General features: G+C 53.8%; 1 protein-coding gene across 4 annotated transcripts in view; it reads left to right on the top strand.

Annotated features, from left to right (window-relative positions):
• LINGO1 (leucine rich repeat and Ig domain containing 1) overlaps positions 1-22,634 on the top strand; it is a 213,898-nt gene that overhangs the window by 110,729 nt on the left and 80,535 nt on the right. For 2 of the 4 annotated variants that reach the window (XM_018066524.1, XM_018066520.1), the window contains exon 3: positions 20,639-20,806. The gene's annotated coding sequence lies outside the window, so the exon portion shown is untranslated. Of the gene's footprint in view, positions 1-20,638; positions 20,807-22,634 lie in introns of those variants that run through there. The other 2 variants (XR_001919928.1, XM_018066522.1) reach the window with 2 other exon arrangements.

Genomic DNA, 22,634 nt, shown 5'->3' with positions numbered 1-22,634 from the left:
GATGGAAATTTCTTGTTTTTTTCCAGCTTTTGGTGGTTGTTTGGCATTGCTTGGCTTGTATAAAAATCATTCCAGTCTCTACATCCATCTTCACAGGGCATTCTTCCTGTTTGTGGGTCTGTGTCCAAAATTCCCTCCTCTCATAAAGACACCAGTCACTGGGCAAGATCCTACCGTAATCCAGTGTGACCTCATCTTAGCTAATTACGTCTGCAGTGGCTAATTACCCTGTTTCCAGATAAAGCCATGTTCTGAGGTTCCAGATGGACATGAATCTGGGACACAATTTAACCAGGACCTTCATTTTCCTTCTCCTGAACCCACCCTTGTGACCCTACCCCAGAGATTCCCCCCTGTCCAGCTGCAGCCCTGTCAGCCTCCCGGGCTCTTGTCTGCTCTTCTAGGACACCTGTTGGTGTTGCAGGCATGTTTCTAGGAAAGTGTCCGTCTTGCCTCCCAGGGTTTGGCGTCCCTCCCCCTGCTCTCCTCGTCTTTAGACATGGAACTCCCATCACTGCACTCCAGGACATAGCCCAGGTCCCACCAATTAGCAGCCGCCTTGATGTATAATACTATAAACCCCTTCACCTCATTATAGGAAATTCCTTTTGAACGGCCTTTAAGAACCATCTCATTACAGAGGGAGAACTGTAATTATGTTGCACAAGAAGGAGGTTCTGGATGAGCTGGTGCCCAGCACTGTCAAAACGGCCCGACAGGGTTCACCGCTGGCTGGTTTGGCCACTAGGGGTGAGCTCCTCCTTTCCCCCATTTAATCCTTTCTGGTCCCTCTTATTCTGGGATCTGGGCACCCTTGTCTCTGTTGGTGGCCTCAGGGGAGTCAGAGCCCCCCATGGAGAGAGCAGAGCTGCAGAGTGGCCAGGGCTTGGGGAGGCAGCTTTGGATGGGTACCTTGTGCTTAGAGCCTCCCCCAGCCATTTTCAGGAGCTTCCCAGCTTTTCTTGAGCCTACCCTCCAGGAGATTGATGAAACTTGCCTGGTGGTCCAAGAAAATCACTGTGGAATGGAACCCTTGAGGTCAATACTGGGATAGGACCCTGCCCTCAGCCATTCGCCCAGTCCTCCCCAGCAGCCTCCTGAGAAGGGGCTCCAGCCTTCCTGGGACCATCTTCCTGGGATGAAATTTTCTCCAACTGTTGGGGACTTTCTTCTGTGTCTGGCTAAAACCCCTTCTGCTTATGTTGACCTAATTTTAAGCCCCTCTCTTCCTGGCTGTGTGACGGTGGGCAAGTCACATGACCTTTCTGAGCTAAATTCTTCACCTGCAGAATGGTCAACACTGTTTCTGCTTAAGGGTGTGGTGAGATGGGCATGGCTGGCCATGTGGACGCCTGGCATTGGTGTGTAGTGGGGACTGAATCCTCACTGCTTCCCTCCCCAGAAGAGGCTGCGTGGGGGCTTCTCTCTCTCTCCTCTGCTTAATGCCAGACGGAGTGGCCGCCCTGCTGACTTAAAGAGTGGCTCTGCCGCATCGCTCAGTGGTCCTGGTGGGGGTGGCTCTCCTCTCTCATACACCTGCAGCCCAGGGGTGTGTGTGTGCGCGTTTGGGGGTGGTTTCAGGGATGCTTTCTTCCCTTTTCCTGGCCCCCACTCCCAGCCATGCCCAGGCCAGAGCTTTGGGCCCAGCCTGGGCCACTTCTCCAGCCTCACCCTGCCCTGAGGTTGGCACCATGTTGGAGGAGCTGCAGTGGGAGGGGGGGAGAGGCCATCAGGGTGCCCTTCACTGGAGATGCCTGCCCCCCATGGAGCTTTGTGTCAGCCTGAACTTTTCAGTTCTCAGCTTTCTGGGAGTCTCCCGGGACCGCCTTGGTCCCCACTGACTAGTTAGGTGGGCCACAGCCGGGAGATGGCGGCATGTGGAAATGTCAGTGGCGTCCGTGGAGCCTGGCACAGTGGCTCTCTGGGGAGGGGAGCTGCTGCGCCAGTGTTAGGACAGCTTTGAAGAGACCAAATTCCCTCCCCCATAGGCCTGGTGATCTGGAGTTGGGGGGTAGAGTCTGTGTGTGGAGGCCCCTGAGTGCCAGGACAAGGCTCCTGGGGTTTAGAGACAGCTGCCTGAGACCCTCCCTGCACCACTTGCCTAGCCTCTGTCACACTCTGCATCTCAGCACAGACACCCTCCTCCAGGGCGTCTGTCTCCCAGATCCCTAAGCCCTCCCAGTCTGGGCTAGGCGGCCCCCTCAGCATCCTGGACTGCCAACCACAGAGTGCTCACTCCACGTGCTGGTGCACCACCCAGGACCTCGGGGTCCCTGAACAGGCTAGCGTGCAGGAATGTTACTGTGTGGTCCTCTCTGCCAGTAGTCGCCCAGGGAACAGAGCTGGGTTTATTCACTTTGGTACCCCCAGCGCCCAAGAAGTGCCCAGAGCCTGGTGTAGGTTTGCTTAATGATTGAATGACAGCAGGGTTGGACCTTGCAGCTAGGTCTCCATCAGACCAGCGCATCCTGGGGGCAGGGATCCTGCCTGCTCCCGCCCCTCTCCTTTCAGAACGGCACAACTGGCTAAGGAGCAGGAGGAGCTGGACTCACAGCACACGCGTGGCCCTGCTTGCTGCCGGGCCTCCACCTTGCTCACCGGGTCTCCACCCTGTCTCCCAGGGGTGCCAACCTTCACCTACAGGAGCAGTGATGGGAGCAGAGGGCTGCCTCTGTAGGAGTTCCCTGGGCCCGGGGGGTCCAGGAGTGCTTCCTGTGTGAAGTGGGACTTGATCAAGATGAGATCCGGAGAGAGAGATGAGGAAGAAGGAAGATGCGAAAGTGTGACTGGACGGCCTGCTGGCAGGAAGACGGGAATCTGAATTTGGGGGAGGACCCATGTAGGAGGATGTTGAAGGGATCAGGGAGATGCCTGGACCCCAGATGCTGGGCACAGATGCCATTTACTCCCTGCCCTGCCAGCACTTCCAGGAGAGGTCACATTGATCTAATTCCATGATTTGAGTTCTGAGAACCCTGTGTGTGAGACCCAATCACACGTGGCCACTCCTCGCCTCGAACCCAGGTCAAGTTGTCCTGAGCCTGGGTGCTGCGGGGGGTGTGCTCCACGGAAGGCTCACCTGGCTGAGGCTGCTGTGGGTGGGGCCAGGCTCAGGGACCTGCCAGGACCCAACACTGAGAAAGCACAGTCAGAGGGGCGAGCTTGGATTATTTTTTCGTCTCTCTTTCCTGGAGCATCAGATGTGGGCACATGCCCGCCCACTGCTTGCTGCCTGCTGAGATGGTTTGCTGTGAGAATGCCCAGCCCCTGGCACAGTCTCAACAGCCGCAGGTCCTGCCCTGCTGTGTCCCTCACTGCGCTGTTCCCTGCAGGGGATCTTCACGGTGTCTTGGCATAGCTGCAGTCATGGGCACCAGCCAGGGAGGCAGAATCCTGCCTTTCTGGGGGTCTGTGCCTGCCAAGTCCTCTTCTGAGACTCCAGATATGGCTTTGGGAACTGGCTGAGGAAGCTGGGAGGGTGGACTCTTTGATTGGCTCTGGGGTGATGGACCTCAGGGGGGATTCCTATTTGTCGGGCATCTAACTAGGGCCAGACTCTGGGTATCCAGGGGTGAGCAAGGCAGCTCTGGCCCCTTCCCTTGTGAAGCTCACAGCTTTTGTTGGGGTGGGGACAGATAATAAACAAGTAAACAAACACATAGATGTATAATTGCAAATTGTGACAAGTGGTATAAGAGAATAATAGAGAATATGGAGGTGGGGAAGGCTCCAGGCTCCCTGAGGCAGGGTAATCTGGGAGGGCTTCTTTAGGAGGTGTCTCACCCCTTAATTGGATGGATGAAGAGGAGGGGGCTGTGTGCAAGGAGCGGGGAAGACCTTTCCATGCTGGCAGGAGGTGGGGGGACCTTGGTGTGTTGAGAAGCTGGGAGGAAACTTATGGGGTAGGAGAAAGAAAGCTGGAGGAGGTGGGTCAGGGTAGGTGGGCAGGGGCAGGTCAGGCAGAGTCTGTGGACTATGGCCAGGAAGGTGGGCAGATTTTGTTCTAAGAGGAAGTGGAAGCTGCTGGAGGGTTTTAAGCAGGAAAAGGACATAATCTAACTTACTGGCTGCGAGCAGATGGGGAGCAGAGTGGAGAGGCACAATGACAAAGGGTGGCTGCCCAGCAGACAGTGATGGGCTTGGCCTGGGATGGAGGTGCAGAGAGGAGTTTGGATTGGAGATCCATTGAGCACTCGTGCTGGCTGGGATGAGGTGAGAGTCAGGCAGGAGTCACAGGGGCTCCCACGTTTCTGGAATGCACAGCTGGGTGGATGGTGAGACATTCACAGAGGCAAGAGCATAAGAGTAGGGGAGCAGACTTGGAGAAAGATGAAGGATGAGGGGTTTGTGGGACATCCTGAGGGAGATGGCAAGGATGTCAGGATCGTCATGGTACCAGCCAAGTGACTGACATCTTATCATCCCCATTTTACAGATGAATGATCTGAAACTCAGAGAGCCACACAGCTGGTAGTACTCAGAGCCAGGATAGGAACCCAGAGCCATCACCACTAGAGGGGACCCCCCACCCTTGCCTAGTCTTGTGTTTGAGTAGGGCAGTGCTTTACCCAAAAGGATGAGTCAGCCTGGGTGGGCAGGTCGTCTTCCCACACTGCCACCTTGGTCTTCCCCTGGGGCCAGGTCTGCGCTCAGATGCATAGTCCCGCCTAGTATCACACTGTAGTGTTGTGGGCCAGGAGGCCTCAGCTGCCCTGGGAAGGGTGGGGGCAACTCACCCCTGTGGCCCCATTATGCCAGGGAGGATCTGGAAAAGTTCTTCAATTGTTCAGCCTGAGAGGATGTCCAAAATAAACCTCAAGTTGGGGCTTTCTGAGGACAGAGGAGCCCGGGACAGGGTGGCTTTGTGATGCTTTGCCACCTCCTGCTGCCTGCCTGGATGTGGGAGGGGGCTTGGGGTTTTCCTGACCCCCATCTGCTGGGGCCCCTCCTCTGATGGCTGGGTGGGGGGCCACTGAGAGAAGGGAAGGCCTTTGGCAGCCAGAGGGCCAGGTAAAAAAGTGCTGGACCAGGATGGAAATCCTGGGGTTGCCATTCACCCCCAGTGACCTCAGCTTCCCCACCTGGACAGGATGTCCAGTGAGTGGATAAGACCAGGGGCCTTTTCCCACAAGCATCCCAGGATCTCCACCATCTGAGGTCAGAGTGGCAAAACATACCAAGGGCTTGGGTTGTGGGGCTGTGGTCAGGGGACAAAACTGGTCAGGGGGCCTAGGAAACATGGCCAGGGTGATGGAAACAGGTCTGGGGTATGTGGGGTGCATCTTTAGACAGAAGCCAGTGGCATAGGGCAAAGGGGTGAGGACGATGTGAACAGAGGGGCAAAAGGCCAGGGACAGACACTGAGCCCACAGGCCCCTGCCCCCTCCCCACTGGGGATGAGCCAGGTTATTCGACGGAAGATTATCAGCAGCTTTTCTACAGGAAAATGGGGGTCTGATAGCCCTCCCTAGGGCCAACTATGGCACTAGCCTCTGGTGGTGACTGCCTGCAGTGGCTGGTTTCTGGTTCAAGGCTCAGCGTAACCAGGGTTGGGCCCAGTGTGTGTCCAGAGCCAGGACTCAGATTGATTCTCTAGGGAGAACCCTGCTGGGGTGGGTTTGGTTACCCATCTTATCCATACTTCCTCTGAGCTTTCAGCACTCATCTCCCCCATGGGGCATGTTATTTACGTGTCCATAGCTGATGTCACCCACTCTGGGCTTTGATATGAGAAAACCCAAAACCCTGGCCAAGAATCTGGTCACAGTTCCTCCAGAACTTGCCACTACTGGACACTGTATGGTATGATTATTCCGCCACTTTGTAGATTAGAAAAGTGGAACTCAAAGAGGTCAAGCAACATCCTGGGGTCAGCCAGCTAGTTAAGTGGTGGAGCCAGGATAGAACTCTTTGTTCTCCCCCCGCCACTTTCCCTCAGCATCCCTTCCTGGTCCAGAGAAGGGGCCGCAGCAGAGCTCTTCCTGCCCAGGCCTCCCATGGACTCTTATTCTCTTTTCCACCTAGATTGAGGGTGTAAGTTCAGCCTTTCTCAGGCTGAAGCTCCCTGGATAAGTCAGTTGGGCCTGAGGATAAATGAGGGGACCCTTCTCCAAGGTCCAAGGCATGCAGGCAGGCCTGTCCTCACTGGGCCTGGGAATGGGTAGCATCTGTCTACTGGGTCCCCTAGAGACCAAGAGTTTGACTTCAGTCTTTGTTAGAGGATAAAGGAGTGTGGCAATCCTAGTGGAGGCATTTGGGCATCATGGTCCTGGATTTGAGAGCTTTGGAAGGTCCTTCCCAGCACTCTGACATCACTCCTACAGGCATTTTCCTCCTGTCCTTCCAGGAAGTGATGCAGAGAGGGCCATCTCACCTCCTGTATGCCTGGATACTTCATGCTGCAGGCCAGGGAGGAGAAGACACTTGTACTAAGTAATAGTGTGTTAGTAAAGAAGAGGGACCAGAACCCCAGGACCCCACCTCCACTGTCAATATCCCTAGGCGTTTCTGCTTTCAGGCTCAAAGCCACTGTGGCAATTGAACACTCATGAGCCCACAAAGGCATCAGTTCTAATAGTGGACCTCCGAGCACCGGACCAGCCGTTTTCTTTTGGGCTTCCCTGACCTGTCTGCTAGGCTCAGACTTTTCTCAGTGATAAGAATCCATCTATTTGTGAATCGTTTGAAATATTTCAAGGGGGGAAGTGGTCCATAACTTGAATGAGGTCCCAGGAGGGTATTTAAGAGAGTGTCAGCAGGTAGTCACACTGTCATGGGGGTAGCAGCTCCTCGCATGGCTTATCTGCACTCTCTGTGTAAACCACAGTAGGCTTGTGAGATGGACAGGATCAGCTCTCTTCCCAGCTGGGGAACCTGAAACTTAATAAATGAAGTAAAATGATGAGCCTAGAGTTTATCAGCCAATTCTCACCCACATCCGATCCAAAGTCAGTGGATTTCCACAAGTCCCCTCTGTGTGCCCAGACTGTGGCAAAGAAAGGAGAGAGGGAGATAGTTCCTTGCCCTCAGGTTGCTGCTGAGATTATGAGATTCAAGTCAGAGAAGTAAAAGGGAGCAAGAACTAGTGACCTGGGTCCTAATGCTGTTTGCACAAATCACAGCCATGCCAGGAGCCCAGGAGAGATCAATGCGGCTGGAGCAGTGAGGGAACGCTAGGTGAAGTTTGTATAGGATGAGGGAGTTGGGAAAAGCAGACATATCTAAGAGTGCGTGTGTGTGTGTGTGTGTGTGTGTGTGTGTGTGTGAGAGAGAGAGAGAGAGAGAGAGAGAGAGAGTTGGGGCTGACAGGTGGTGGCCCAGAAAGAAGGCAGTGGCTGGGAGCTGTTCAGGGTGCTGAACAAAACAGCACGTGTAGGACCTGTCTGAAGCTCTTCCTGAAGGCTCGGAGAGTCCTTTCTCTTGTGTGAGCCTCAGTTTGCTCCCCTAGACAATGGGAGTACTGATATCTATGTCGTAATATTGTTGAGAGGCTAAGGAAAGACCACAGAGGATTATGTTGAGTATGGAGCCTGTGTCTAGTTGATACAGGCATTGGGAGGGGTTGCTGGTCTTGGGTGTTTCCACTCCCCTTCTGTGTCCCTCAGCCTTCAGGCCTGGGCATCTTACAGATGGGGCAGCTGGGGAGTAGAGTGGGAAAGACACATGTGCCAAGAAACACAGTGTGTCAATAGAGGAGGGGGGCCATAACCTCAGAGCCCTACTCCGCACTGCTGGTATTCTTAGATGGTGCCTCCCCCTGGTTCAAATCCTTATGGAAACCAAACACCCCTGGGAACTCAAAGGACGTATGCTCTAATAGTGGGAGTCTAGGCACCGTGAGGCCTGTTCCCTTGGGCCTTCCTGACCACCCCCTCCCATCCCCTGCTACTAGCTTTAGTCCACTGGTGATCTTGTTCTATCTTTGGGCTGAGTTTCATCTCTCTTTAACCATACACTTTGCCCCCTAGCCCAGCCTCATAAAAAAGTCCTTCTCAAGCCCTTTTGGCAACATCAGGCCACCAGGGAGATGGATGTTTCAGGCAGGGTTGGGGTGAGGCAGATGGCTGCTGGAAGCCACCACGAGAGGTCTCCTTCACCATCCCCTGCCTCTTAGCTCCTCATCTTCTCAAACTGCCAGACCATCTGAGTCCTGGTTGTGGACAGCTTGAAGCCACTGGGAGGGGAACCAGGAAGACTTCACCCCTCAAAGGCCTCTCCCAGGCCTACTGATTGTGCTTGAGACACCCTCTGACTTCAGCCCTATGAGCCTTTTAGCCTTTGGCATCTCCTTGTTCATTAGAAATAGTCCTAGGTGTGAGTACCAGGTTGGCCATTCCCTTCTGTGACCTTGGGCAAGGGACATAATCTCCCAGAACCTGTTTCCTCATCAAGTGGGAACAATAATACCTACTGCCTAGCATTGTTGTGCAGTTTACCCACCCTGCCTCTTCAGAGCAGAGAACTTCTGGAAGCTGGCATGTAGGTGAGATTGGTCCTGTGGGAGATGGTTAGGCCGAAGTGGCAGGTATAGGCTGTACTCAGCACCAGTGTTTTAAACACTGGGAGGGCCAAACTGAACTGCCACTATGGTCATTGTGTAACCTCTGAACTTGCTGCATCTGACCTGGCTCTGGAAGTTTCCCTCCCCCACCCCCTCCCCCCAACCCAACTCACTTGGAGTTATGCTGACAACATGGGGCAACTCACAGACCTTGGCCGCTAGTGACACCCATCTTGCCTACCGACCTCCCTCCAGCTGACTCAAGGCTCAGACCTCAGACAACCCTCCACCAGCTGGTCCAGCCAAAGGGAGGCTAGGAGGGGGTGGGCTTGGCCTCAGCTCCACCTCAATCTCACTGGGCACAAAGTGTTCACACAGAGCCTAGCATGAAATGAGCGCCCCAGATACTTATTAGTAGTAGTTACAATAGTAGTAGTAAGAAGAGGGGGAGGAGTATACAGTCCTACTTCACAGAAAAGCCAGGTGAGACCCAGAGCAGTTGAAAAGCCACCTCCTCTGGGAAGCCTTCCAGGTTCTGCCCCTCCCCAGAAGTGGGTCTTCCTTCTGACTTGTCTCAGTTTCTCTCCAATGCTCTTGTTGGTTGGGTGGGGCCTGGCACACAGTGGGGTAGCTTCTGAGGTGGGAGGGTGAGTTGGAGGAGCAGCTCACAAGGCTTGGGGGCCATGAGGAGGCCTGGGGCCTGCGAGGCCCATTTGCCCTGGGGCCCTCCGCCTGGGTGGACCCCATCCCCGCCGCCCTCACTCCCCTGCCTACTGAATTATTAAGGAGTGCTAATGCTGCCCCAGCGACCTCAGCCTCTGCTGCACCCCCACGTCTGCTCCCCGGGGCGTCTCCACGTCCCCCCGTGCTGTCCTGCTTTCTCTCGGCCCTTTCCCCATGGCGTCCAGTGGGCAGAATTCTGACCTCCTTCCACCGCTACCAGCCGGCTAGCTGTAAAGTGCAGTGAGAGTGAACTGAGCAAGTGCGTGCGAGGCACTGCGGGTGCTATGAGGACTAGAAGAGGCTCCACTGCAGGAGGGCCAGTCATCGGTGCGCACCTACTGTGTGTGCATCCGGGCACTGGGCAGTGCTCTCCTGACCTGGCTGGCCACTGAGAGTGAGGTCCGCCTCAGTCTACCCGTGAGGAGAGGAAGGCCCAGGGCAGTGGGGAGCCTGCTGGCGACAGCTCAGAGCGGATGGGCTGGCTCGAGGAACGGAGGGGGAAGAGCCATTCCTGAGCTGGCTCGGGACTCCCTTCAATGGCAGGGAGAATCCGGAGGCATGTAGCCTGCTCTGGGCTTTTCCCATGCCTGGGCCCTTGGGAGCCCACACCCCAGGGAGGTTCTCAGTCCCCTAGGAGCACAGGGCAGCCTGAGGCTACTGGGTGGGGCACCCACTAGGGCGGTCATGGGGACTGCTTCTCCCTGCTGGGATTCCCTGCCCTCTGCTCCTACCCTAGAGCTCAGACATCTAGGGGACCCAGCCAGGATCCAGGTCCTCCTGATGGGCCCACTCTGACCCCTGACCCCCACCCTCTGGCCCTGCCTGCATGATGCTTCCTCTCCTCGGGTGGGGCTGATGGCCTGGTCATTCCTCGCCTGTGCCTCTGCTGCCCTGTCCCCAGCCTTTACCCACAGAGATCAGCACCCTCCACCGTGAACTTCCCTTCTTCCCCTCACACTTTCTGGCTTCCCACCCCTACCGTGAAGGAAGAGGTGCTTTCACTCCAGACTGAGGCCCCTCCCTGCTCCCACCCATGATCCCCCTTCACCCACCATTGGGCTTCCCCTTTCCACAGCTCCTGTCTGGCGTCTGGCCCGCTTCCTTCCCCATATCCAGAGGCTCTCTGGGTCTCCCAGCCCATGGGCATCCCCGACCACTCCTGCAGTCTCTGGGGCTATAGCAGAGGCCCTGTGGCCCCTCTTGCTAATGGAGACTGACAGCAGCCTGGACTTCAGCCTGCTCCATGGGGCCATGGAACTACCTGGGCAGCACTTCTGGGCCTCAGTTTCCCCTCTGTTGAGTGAGGCAGAACAATGCCTGGAACAAAGGCATTCTGCAAATTCTTGTTGAATGAAGGAACTAAGGAACTACTAACAGTGATCTCTGAACTGTCCCCTTGGGCTTCCCGGGTGGTGCTAGCGATAAAGAACCCGCCTGCCAAAGCAGGAGATGTAAGAGACGTGGGTTCAATCCCTGGGTCGGGAAGATCCCCTGGAGGAGAGCATGGCAACCCACTCCAGTATACTTGCCTGGAGACTCCCATGGACAGAGGAGCCTGGTGGGCTACAGTCCATAGGGTCACAAAGAGTTAGATGCAACTTAGCATGCACGCACAATCTGTCCCCTCACCTGAAGGCTGTGCAGATCAAAGGACTAGTGGGTTTAAAGGACTTTACAAAGCTGGATGCTGGGAAAAACTGAAGGTGGGAGGAGAAGGGGTTGACAGAGGATGAGGTGGTTGGATGGTATCCCTGACTTAGTGGACATGAGTTGGTGAAACTCATGGGCAGAAACTCATGTTTCGCCAACTCATAAACTTTGGGAGTTGGTGATGGACAGGGAGGCCTGGCGTGCTGCAGCCCATGGGGTCACAAAGAGTTGGACACAACTGAGTGACTGAACTGAACTGAACTGAACTGACAAGGTTGGACAGTGTTGTTTGGACATGAGCACCCATGATGTTCAGCGGGATGTCGCTGCTCCACACCCAGCTACTCATTTGACCCTCTCCTCTCCCCGCACAGGTCAGCCATGCTCCTCTTGACACCTAAGGCCCTTCCTGGCCTGAGCACCTCCAGGGCCTCAGTACTGTGCCAGGAACCCAGTACTAAGTCCCACCGCTATGCTTCTCTGACCTGGCCCAGCCCTGCCTTGTGCCCTGGCCAGCCTGCAGATGGTCTGGCTGCCATTGCAGACTCATGTTCTGGAATTTCTGGCTTCCTGGCTCAGCTTCTCTGGTGCTGAATGTGTTTCCACGAGTGATGCCCTTCCATGGACCCAGTCCATGCCTGATCCTGGTTTCCTCCAGCCCTAGTTTGCACATCTGAGCAGAGTCCTGAGTGCCAGTCATGCGGGTGAGAGGGCTTGGGGAGGATGGGAAGGCAGAAATACTGTCCTGTTCAGAGGGAACCCCTGAAGGTGAAGGGCTACATGTGAACCACCACTGGAAGCTGGCAGAGCCCAGAACCCCAGGAGGTGGGGTTCTGGCTGTAGGAGATTCCCAAGGGTGAGGGTCAGGGAGGGTTTCCTGGTGGAGGGAGTGGTGCCCCAGGGGGCCAGTGAGGATGAGAAGGAGGAGATGAAGAGGTCCTCACAGTGGGCAGAATGGGATGGAGGCGGTGATGCCCTGCAGGGGCCAGTGAGGATGAGGCGGGGGGGAGGAAGAGGAGGTCCTCACCAGTGGGCAGAACGGCGTGAGCAGAATTGTCCTGGGTGCCCATTTTGTGCCGGGCTGGGCGCCAGCTTCATCCTCCCCACAGCACAGCCTTCGGGTGAGTATTATTAGCTCCATCTAGCAGACAGGGAAACAGAGGTTCAGAGGGGCTCAGGGACTCACCCAGGGTCACCCGGTGTCAGGAGCATTGTCTGGCCTCGACCCCACGTCTAGCATCTTTTCAGACTCCTTAGTGGAGGGAGAGTCTGGGGAGGAGGGGGCGGGGTGCTGGCACCCGCCACAAGCTTCGCATAGCTGGTGACTGTGACTTTTCCGGGAGGGGGTGTGGGATGGGGGGCGGCTTTCCTAGCTGGGCCTGTTCTTTCCTCCCGCCACCACCGTGGGCTAGCCCTCACGATGAGAGGTTCCCACCGCGCCCCCTCCCTGGAGAGGCCGGCAGTTTGCCTTTTCAGAGGATAATTCCCTATTATCCAGAGATATTTAGCCTAATAGAAGCCGACAGATCATTCAGGGCAGTAATGTACTCCAGCTTCCAGCGTTTAGTTTCCTCGGCCTGAACTCCCAGATTAAAGGCTCCTTGCCCGCGACTGCCCCACAACGATGCCTGTGACCTTGACTGCAGAGATGCGGTAGGTTTCTCCCACCCTCCTTCCCTCTCCCTCCTTTGCTGGCTTCCTGCTCCCTCCCTTTCTCTCTCTCTTAAGGAAAAAGCAAAAAAAAAACAGGAGGGGTAATTTTCTTCTTAAATATTCAGTTGAGAGCCTGTTGCTAAACCCTGCATGCTCTGGGGACAGACCAATTGTGCTCGGCTGCCAGCGGGACTCGGGAACACCTGGCTAGCCCAGAATGCTCCTCCAGACGCGTGGGGCCGGCAGGAATGCTGTACCTACTGGGAGGTCGGGGCAGTTGGACCCTCCAGGCTGGCATGGGCAGACAGAAGCTGGGCTGAGGGCCTTGCCCAGGGACAGACTGGCCCCTTTCTTTCTCTGCCCACCTCCTTGACCCAGGGATCTGACCTGACACCCTCACTGATGGGGTGCTCCCAGGACAGGAGGTTTCTTCTGCTCCTCTGACCTGGGCATCCTGTGGAGGACCTAGGGAAGACCAGTAGCTCAATTGGAGCAGCAGATGGCTGCAGAGGTGGCACTTGGGGGCCTTTCATTGATCAAGATGGGGGCTTCTGTAGTCGCCTCCTTCTGGCCCCTGCAGGTCCTCTTGTCAGTTCGTCTGTCCCTGCTGATCTCTGTGTTTTCTTTGTCTTGTCTTCTCTCTCTGCCACCATTGCCCCCCTTTCATCTGCTCACCAGGCTGCCTATTTGAGCTTCCTTGCACTTCTGTGGAGGCAGCAGGGAGCCTGGGAAAGCACAGGGTATTTAGAATCAGCCAGTCTTGGATTCAGATCCTGGCTCTAGAACTTACAGGCTGTTTCTGTTCAATTTAGTATTTTGAATTAGAGCAGATTCTTAATCTCTCTGAGCCTTCATTCCATCACCTGTAAAGTGAGATGCTGCTCCTTGGCTCACAAGAGTACCCTGGGGTTCGATGTATGATGTGGCATGAGGTGGTACAGAGGGTGGCAGCTTTCCTGCCTCGGTGGTCCCAGTCTCCCCTCTCCCTGACACTGTCACGTCTCCTGCCCAGACGCCCTCTCTCTGACCCTCTGGCTTGGAAAAGGGACGGTATTCTGGAGGGATACCTGGTAAGGTGGACTCTGGTTCTCCCGTCTCAAGCTGCCTGTGTAGGTGTGAGGTGAAGAACAAGGCTGAGCAGGAGGGACACTTCCCCTTGAGTTCATTCCTGGGCAAAGCCTAGTGTCTGGTCCTCTATCTGGTCTGAAGAAACCAACCTAAAGGGCTGTGGCAGGACCATAGGGGAGTGAGAGGAAAGGAGCGGGGAGCAGGACACATGTAACCTGGGAGGAGACACCTTCTGGGCTGGGACTCCCTTCCAAGGTCTTTTGTGGGGGTGCACAAAGAGAGCCTCTAACCTTCAGGGATGGGGAGTCTTGGCAAATGGACAGGAGCCCTGGTTGGAGGGGAGATTCCTTCTTCCTCCTCTGCGGCAGGAGTGGTGAGATAACCACTGGAATTCAGGAGGGGAAGGCCCCTCAGTCTAGGGCTGACATGCTGTTGGACATCAGGCTGGTCACATTCCCTCTCTGGGCCTCAGTTTCCACATCTGCTAAATGGGGTTAATCATCCTTTGTGCCTCTGGGATGGGCAGAAGATGGAGTTAGAGAATAGATGGGAATGTTTGGTGATCTATAATGTAGTAATAATAATAACTATTATTCTGGGCATTATCTTGCCTTCCCTTCACTCTCGGTAACACCCTCTTTGATCCGCATAATCTAGTCCTGATTCACATGTGAGTAGAATTAAAGAACCCCATGGCTGAAAGCAACCCCCACATTTAGTGCAAATGCCTACCCAGCATATATGTTCTCCAGACCTCTGCTTGCATGCCCCAAGGGAAAGAGACGTCACTACTCTTCACGCTGAAGAGAGATCTCTCTTCCTGGAATCTTTCCTCACTGGGCCTAGCACTGCTGTTTGCGCCCAGAAATGCCAGCGCCAGGGACCTGAAGTCCTGACCAGGCCCTTGAGGCTTCCCCAGGGAACATGGGTTTCAGGCCCATGTCTTCCTGTCAGGCCCCTGTGAACAGACCTAACTTTATCCAAAATCATCTAGACAGGTACATTCATGATGGAGCATGGCTGCACCATCTCCAGAGTTGGAGTGATTGGCTTACTCAGCCCCCACGAGTGCTGGCCACCAGGATCCACAGAGGCCACAACTCCCTGGCCATTCTTGGAGCTACCCACAGAACTCAGCCAGGGCCTAGCAACCCTCTCTTGTCCACTTTGACCCCTTCCTGGCTAAGTGGAGGGCTTTGAACAGGGGATCCTGACTACTTAATTGACCCTTCCAGGCTACCCTTTGAAGCTCCATCCTAGTCTCTGAAGTTGAAAGTCGCTCAGTCGTGTCCGACTCTTTGTGAGTCGGACTGTAGTCCACCAGGCTCCTCTGTCCATGGGATTCTCCAGACAAGAATTCTGGAGTGGGTTGCCATGCCCTGCTCCAGAGGATCTTCCTGACCCTGAGCTCAAACCCGGGTCTCTGGCCTTGCAGGCAGGTTCTTTACCAACTGAGCCACTGGGGGAGCCCACATCCTAGTCTGTAGTCTCTGGCAAAAAAGGTTGTTCCAGGAACAACCCTGCTGATGCCACTGAGATTCCATCCCAGGGGCCAGTCCGCCTCACTACCCCACATTGTCGGACCTGGTTATATAGCTAACCACCGAGAAGCCCAGCCCATAGTCTTCTGTCTCATCGACAAGGATGTATGAGGGCCTCACTTGTGGCTGGCTGGGGTGCGTGTCACCCTTTTGAGCAGCCAAGAGAGGACGTGCAGTTATCCCACAAGACTCTTTGGTCATGAGATTCTGACACTTACCATTGTCTTTCCTGGCATTCTCAGCAGCACTTCCAGAATCTTGATTGGGATAGATGTAAGTTTACCTGTCTAAGCTTAAATTGATTTCTTTAGCCCTTTTTTAAACAAAAGGGGAAAGGTGCTAATATTTATAAATGTCAGTTCTTGACATATATCACTTCACTGAGTCTTCATCACAACTTTGAGTGGGAGGATTGTGGGATCTGAGGCTTGAGAAGCAAAGGAACTTACTCAGGGTTCCATAGTGAGCTGAGGGTGAAGCCGAGACTTAAACCCAGGATGGTCTTGCCTTCAAACTCATGCTTTTCCCAGATGCTGCACCCTGCCTCCCCAGTCCCATGCCCCATGCTAGAGCGTCTCAGGTTCAGCCAGCATGTTCTTTAAAACCTGCTCTGGACCAGTCCCCTCTACCCCCTCCCCCGTCCTGCCCTGTCCTGTCTTTTTGGATAATCTTGTCTCCTGCCAGCCTGAGGGTGGGACCCAATCTCTTTCCCCACCCTGTGTGCCACATGCAGGACCAGAAAACACAGCAGGGGCTTGGAAAGAAAGCTGCACCCTGGGGTGTGTGAGACTCGGGGTGTGTGGGGTGGCGGTCTTCATGGTGGCTCATCTGCTGTTATTTTTTAACGGTTATTTAAAATTTTTTCGTGGGGGGGTCTGGTGGTAAAAGCAGTTTGTGTCCGTGCTAGAGGATCTAGGAGTCATCCTTGATTCCTTTTTCTTACCCCCACCTCCTCACATCCAGCTCATCAACCAACTGCTGATGAGCTGTGTTTGCAGCAGCATATATCCTCAAGCTGTCTAGTCCCTCCCTCACCCTGGCTCAAGGCACATCTCCCTGTCTTGGGCAACTGCCAGAGCCAGCCCACGGGTCCCCTGCTCCTGGGCCTGCTCCCCTTCAATCCAGCCTGTAGTCGGCAGCCCGGAGGAAATTTTCACAACTAGTAAGACGTCCCAGCGCTTCCAGGTGACTCTTCATTGCACTAGGGATGAAGCCCGAAGCTTTACCTTGGCCTTCAGGGCCCGGCCTCCCTCTGTGGCCTCCTTTCCATAGATGCCCCACCTCTGCCCATCTCATTCTAGGAGCCAAACGGCTTGTTGCTCCTCAGAAACACCAGTCTCCTTCCCCACTCTGTTCGTTGCCCTGTTCCTGCTGCTCTAGGTTGACTGAGTTCTTATTGTCCAGGTGTAAATTCAGATGTGGCCTCTGCAGAAAGGCCTCTTTGGATCCTCCCACTCGAGGGACCCTTGAGCCCCATCCCAGGTACTCTCTCTCACGTGCCCAGGCTTATCTTCACCACACCTGTCACTCTTTGGAACTATCTTGTTTCTTTATTTGCTTATCGTCTGTACCCCATCCCTGTGAGGGGCACCCCAATTAATCTCCAGCACCTATAATATAGTTGGTACATAGTAAGTGCTCGTAAGTATCTGGTGACAGAATGAAAAATAACAGAAAAATGTAAAGGAGAAATAGAAACACAACTGTGGATATGGTAGCAGTTAGTAACATAATCATCATTGTGTGTGGTATGTGTATAAGCTGAGTATCAGCAGATATTTTAATTATACGCACACATGGGAGATACACAGGGCTTCCCAGGTGGTGCTAGGGGTAAAGAACCCGCCTGCCAATGCAGGAGACTTAAGAGAAAAGGGTTCAGTCCCTGGGTGGGGAAAATGCCCTGGAGGAGAGCATGGCAACCCACTCCAGTGTTCTTGCCTGGAGAATCCATGGACAGAGGAGGCTGGCGGGCTACAGTCCATGCGGTCACAAGGAGTAGGACATGACTGAAGTGACTTAGCAAACACGGGAGACATGTGTACGTGTGGGTTGTATGCACGCATAGGCACGTGGACACACATGTTCCCCTGTTCAGTAGCAGTGTGACCTCTGATGAGGTCTTTTACCTTTTGGGTGGCCTCGGTTGTTCCACTTGTGGAATGGGGCTGCCTGGGGCTGGAGGCAGAGGCCTGGATGACTTGGCCTTTCGAGGTCAGCCCTGGCCAGTGACAGTAGTGCCGCAGGCAGCTCGGGCTCTGAAGTCTGTCTGCTGGCCTGCTGTGTTGTGCCGAGGGCTCTGGGAGGTGTTTATTGAAGTCCACCTGCACACAGGGCTGCTCCTCGCTGCCCTCTGAGGTGAGGATCTCACCCAGGCAGGAGGGAAGAGTCCGGGGTCAGGAAATTGGCAGGAAAGCCTGGAGACATGAGCTTGGCTGCCAGGGGCTGGATTGCATTCACAGTCTCTTGGATGTATCAGTAGCTTTAATTTTGAGTAGGTTTTCATTTTTGTGTTTGTGCTTGTAAATAATTTTTGGTACAATATTTTATTTCTGGAACTTTTTTCTTTCAATTGCTACAAGAAAGAATTTCCATGCAATTAGAAAGGGAGGTCACACATGCACACACACACATGTGCTTGCACACACACACATGTGTTTGCACACATACACCTGTGCTTGCACACATACGCCTGTGTTTCTACTGCTCCAAGTCAACAGCTCTTCCCTCCCTGTCACCTTGCCCTTCTCCTGTGAAGACAACACTGAAACCTTGTAGAACATGTGGGAAGTAGAAGTGACCCTTGACCTCTGTGCCCTAGTTTCCTGATTAAAAAAAAAAAAAAAGAGTATCAATTGCTACCTCTTATAGCTACTGTAGAGATCACATGAGCCCACGTTTGTAAGGCACTTAGAATGTATCTGTTAAATAGCTGAGTTAATAAATAAAAAGGAGAGGACAGAAGTTAACGTCCCCATCATGGCACAAAGAAACAGCTGTGGAAGTCTGTCCTTAGAGTCAGAAATCAAGAGTTCAAGCCCTATTCAAGCCCTCCCTCCCCCCGTCACCAGGGCTGTGGGTGGCTTACTGAAGCCTCAGCTCCTCCATCTCTAGAATGGGTATGAACTCTGGATGTTGTCATGCTGCAGTGCAGGCTGGGATAACAGATATAAGTGGGCTCGGTGAGCACAGAGCCCTGTACACCATGGCAACCCCGCCCCACCCTCATCCACTTTCTGTTTTCTTGTTCAGTATTGTTAGGTAAGCATTGCTCTGTGCTGCTACTAGTCTGTGTTTACCATTTTTAACAGTTGTATAATATTCCATCAAGCACCGGTGTCATGATGCACTTCGTCATCTCTATTGTGGGATGTTTAGGCAGCTTCCAGCATTTTGCTGTTATTAATAACCCTGCAGTGAACATCTCTGTGCCCAGAGCACTTCCTCTCTGATGAATGATCTCCCCAGCTATATTCTTTGGGGCTGCTTGACTAGGGGCCTGAGGGATGGGCCAGCAGCAGTGGCTGGGAGAGATGATCCCTTCAAAGGTGGCCTGATTGCCTGTCCTGGGAGCAGCAGCATGGTTTGTGGGATTGCAAGACTCTGTGACGGGGCTGATCAGCATGGGAGAACATGAGCCCAACATGGGAAGGGCAGTGGGTGCTATCGAGAGTTGGGGCTAGGAGTCCAAAGAGTTAGGTTCTAGATTTTGCCTTTGCCACTCTCTATGTGACCTTGGACAAATCCTGTCTCCCCTCTGGACCTCAGTTTTCTCTGGGTACTGTGACCAGCGGGGCTTCCTCAGGGGCTCAGAGGGAAAGACTCTGCCTGCAATGCAGGAGCCGCAGGAGACGCGGGTTCTACCCCTGGGTTGGAAATGGCAACCCGCTTCTGTATTCTTACCTGGACAATTCCATGGACAGAAGAGCTGGGCGGGCTATAGTCCATGGGGTCACAAAGAGCCCAACACCACTGAGCACGCATAGCACTGGGGCCAGGGGCTAGGCAAGTGTTGGTCCAGAGATGTACTATCGAATATGGTAGCAGCTAGCCACATGTAACTATTTAGATTTAAATATAAATGAATAAAAGAAAAGAAAAAATCAGATTCTTAGTGTCAGTATCCACATTTCAACATCCACATTTGGCCAGCAGCTATCATATCAGGCAGCACAGGTATCGAACACACCTAGCATTGCAGAAAGCTCAATTCCACTGCACTGGTCTAGAGATGTTTCTGGAGACCCAGTCGGCTGAATGTTCTGTGACGCAGGATCTCGGTTGTTGTGCCTTTTTTATGGAGCCAAGAAGCAAGCCAGTATCCCTTAGATCAGAGGACTCATGAAGGGATAAAGAGGATTAGTGACTTTCCAACAGGCAGGACCTCAGGCAGTGTCCTGAGTCTGAAATATCTCCACCCTTTGTCCCTCCCCAAAGGTGCCACTTGGCCTCAGAGAAGCTGGGGAAGACTGTGTTTATCACCCCCTTGAGGGACGGCCCCCCAAAGCTGGGTCAGTGCCCAAAGGAGGCCGGTGTGAAGGCAGAGTAGATGGTTTCCGCTTCTTCTGACGGGAAGGCACTCAGAGGCTCTACGTCGCTCTCTGCCTATGCCCGGAACACTGCCATTCATTCCCTTGGGTTGAGCGCTCTCCTCCCTAGGACTCTTTTAGCAGCCCAGTGTGCCAGGTCGCTTCAACCTGACTCCTCAATCAGACTCACCATGTCTGACTCTTTGTGACCCCATGGACTGTAGCCCACCAGGCTCCTCTGTCCATGGGATACTCCAGGCAAGAATGCTGGAGTGGATTGCCATGTTGTCTTCCAGGGGATCTTCCCGACCCAGGGATTGAACCCTTGTCTCCTATGTCTTCTGCATTGACCGGTGGGTTCTTTACCACCTGTGCTACCTGGGAAGCCCATAGAATGCTGGCGTGATTTGCCATTCCCTTCTCCAGGGGATCTTCCCGACCCAGGGACTGAACCTGGCTCTCCTGCATTGCAGGCAGATTACTATCTGAGCCACCAGGGAAGCCACTTAGAAGTCCAGACCAGCGGTCAAAGAAGACAGCTGCCTCACTCACCTCTGTCCTGCTCTGGCTGCCTCAGGCCCCGGGCCCGGTTCTGGGCACTCACTGGAAGAGGAGCTGTGAGAAACGAGTCCAGTCTTGAGGGGGATGCTCCCCTGCCCTCCGCCTGCCACCAGGCACATACACTCTGGCGATAGCACATGGATTCCAGCCATGTCTGCACACCCCTCCCCCATCCTCCCTTCTTTTCAGAGGGAAGGGCTCCTGCAGATGCTCTTCCGCAGCCTGGAGGTACTCTGGGTGAGGGCGCAGTCAAGGGGCAAGTGGCCACATACAAGAGGTGAGGAAGTGAGGACAGACTTGGCTGACTCTGGCCTCACCTCGGTAAAGGTGTGACCACTGTCCACCTGATGCCCTGTGCCCCTATGTCCCCCATGTGAACCATACTTCTCATTCTTGCTTTTCCTCTTTTCTAGGGACTCCACAGCCATGTTCTGGTTGCTTTGAGCCTGCTTCCTACCAGCATTTCGGGGCTCTGTCCCTGCCCAGCTCCTGGACCCACTCCCCAGCCTATTCCTCTCCCCAGCCTGCACCGAAGTGACTCCTCAAGCTTCAGGACTCAGCGGGGCACAGTGGCAGTCACGGTAGGTGGCACACCCACCCTGCCCATTCCCTGGCTCCTGGGAATGCCAGAGCCTTCTCCATCTCTGGAACTGTAAGGATACCTTTCCGAACACTGTGTCTATGAGGATCCCTTTGGTTGCAAGTAACAAAAATCTTTTTCCAATAAAATGAGATTATCAACTCATGTAACTGAAGTGCCTGGGGGTAAGTTGGGCTTCAGGCAGGGCCTGATCCGGCTGCTTCAACAATGTGACCAGGAGCTGTTTTCTGTCTGTAATTCTCTGCTTCTTTCTTTTGGTGATGGCTCCACTCCTAGTAGCTTTTCACATGATGTAATCATAAGATGTGCCAGCAGTTTCTGGGGCTACTGGCTACCAGGTTGAAATCTGGAGTCTCGGCTAGAGACAAAACCTGCTTTTCTGATAGAACAAACAAAAGTCCTAGAGTTGGGACTTGGGATTTGTAGTCTCGTGACTATAAATCTCTTGGGCCCTATTGGCAAGGTTAAGATAATCCTGATCCTTTAATTGCGTACATAGGAAATGAGGGTGGGCTGGGGTAAGGGTCTGTCCTTCCCCAACCATGTGACCAGGAATGAGAGAGAAGCTTCCTTTGAGCTTCTCAAAGGAAACTCAGAGTCCTGCTGGCAGGAAGGAGATGCCTCCGACTGGGGAAGGCAAATAATAAATGATTACTAAAGATGGAGTCTGCCCCATCCTCTTTTTCAAGGCCTAGTTTAGATCCCTCCTGCTCTAGGAAACCTTTGCTGACTGCTTCCGCCAATGGTCATTTCCTTTAAGTCATGCTCAAGCTCCGCCCTTTTTATAGATGGAAAGACCACGGTTTGGTGTGCATTTCCTTATGAATACTCTGTTGGTTACGACCTTAGTGCCTAAATGTGTTGCTCTCTTTGTCTTGGCTGCTAGGAAGCTCGTAGCTGGTTTGCAGCTTCCTTCTGATAAGTGCTCAGGATGCTGCGGCATGTAGCAGCTCAGCAGCCTTGGCTTGGGCTTCCTCTTCTTCTCTCGCACATCTTTCCCTTGTTCTGATTTCTCCTGTTATTTTTCAGCTTGTGCTGTTCTTAGCAACCTCAAACTCTTTTAGAAGGAGGTGGGGTATAAATAACCAAGAGTGGCTGTAAATGAAGCATTCAGCGCTGACTGTATCCAAATTCTAGGCCTTTTCCTTTCTAGAGTCAGTTGGGAGGAGGGTCTCCCCACGCCCAGGACCAAGCGTGTCCTCAGGGAGATACCAAAGCCTGACCACAGTAGCCCCAGTACACTGCCCACCTTGCCCTCTGTGGGTTGAGAATGCCATTGTTCTGCTTCCCATCCCCTTCCCTCCCAACTCCCCCATCTTATCAGAAGCTAATGAAAGAGGCTGGGAAACCCAATCCTCTGGTAATTAAATTTACTTAACGGGTATTCAAGTGGAGTAATGAGAAGTTTAATGCAGTGATTAGATTTTTCTTTAATTAATTAAAATGAGAACCATGTGTCTTTCCAGCAAACCAACTTGACCCTCTGCTTGGGAGTAGCAGGCAGAGGGAATGGAGGGTTTGGCTGGGTGGGTGGGAGTGCTGAGGGGTGCGGGCAGCCTCCTGCCAAACTCTGACACCCACTCAGGCCAGTCCCTGATTCAGCTCCCATTTCTGAGCCCTGTGAGTGCCAGGCCTGGGTTAGACCCGAGTCACCTAGGGCTGAGGGATCTGGCAGTCCCCATGCCCAGCTAAAAACTGATTCAGGATGGAGGTTTCAGAGGAGGGTCAACAAGACTGACTTCAAGCAAGGAACACAAAGGATTTCAGGCACTGTGATAGGAGGAACTCTTTGGATGGCACATCTCGTT

Source organism: Capra hircus, chromosome 21 (genome assembly GCF_001704415.2).
Source record: "Capra hircus breed San Clemente chromosome 21, ASM170441v1, whole genome shotgun sequence".
NCBI lineage: Eukaryota > Metazoa > Chordata > Mammalia > Artiodactyla > Bovidae > Capra > Capra hircus.
This window is presented reverse-complemented; position numbering and strand designations above follow the sequence as displayed.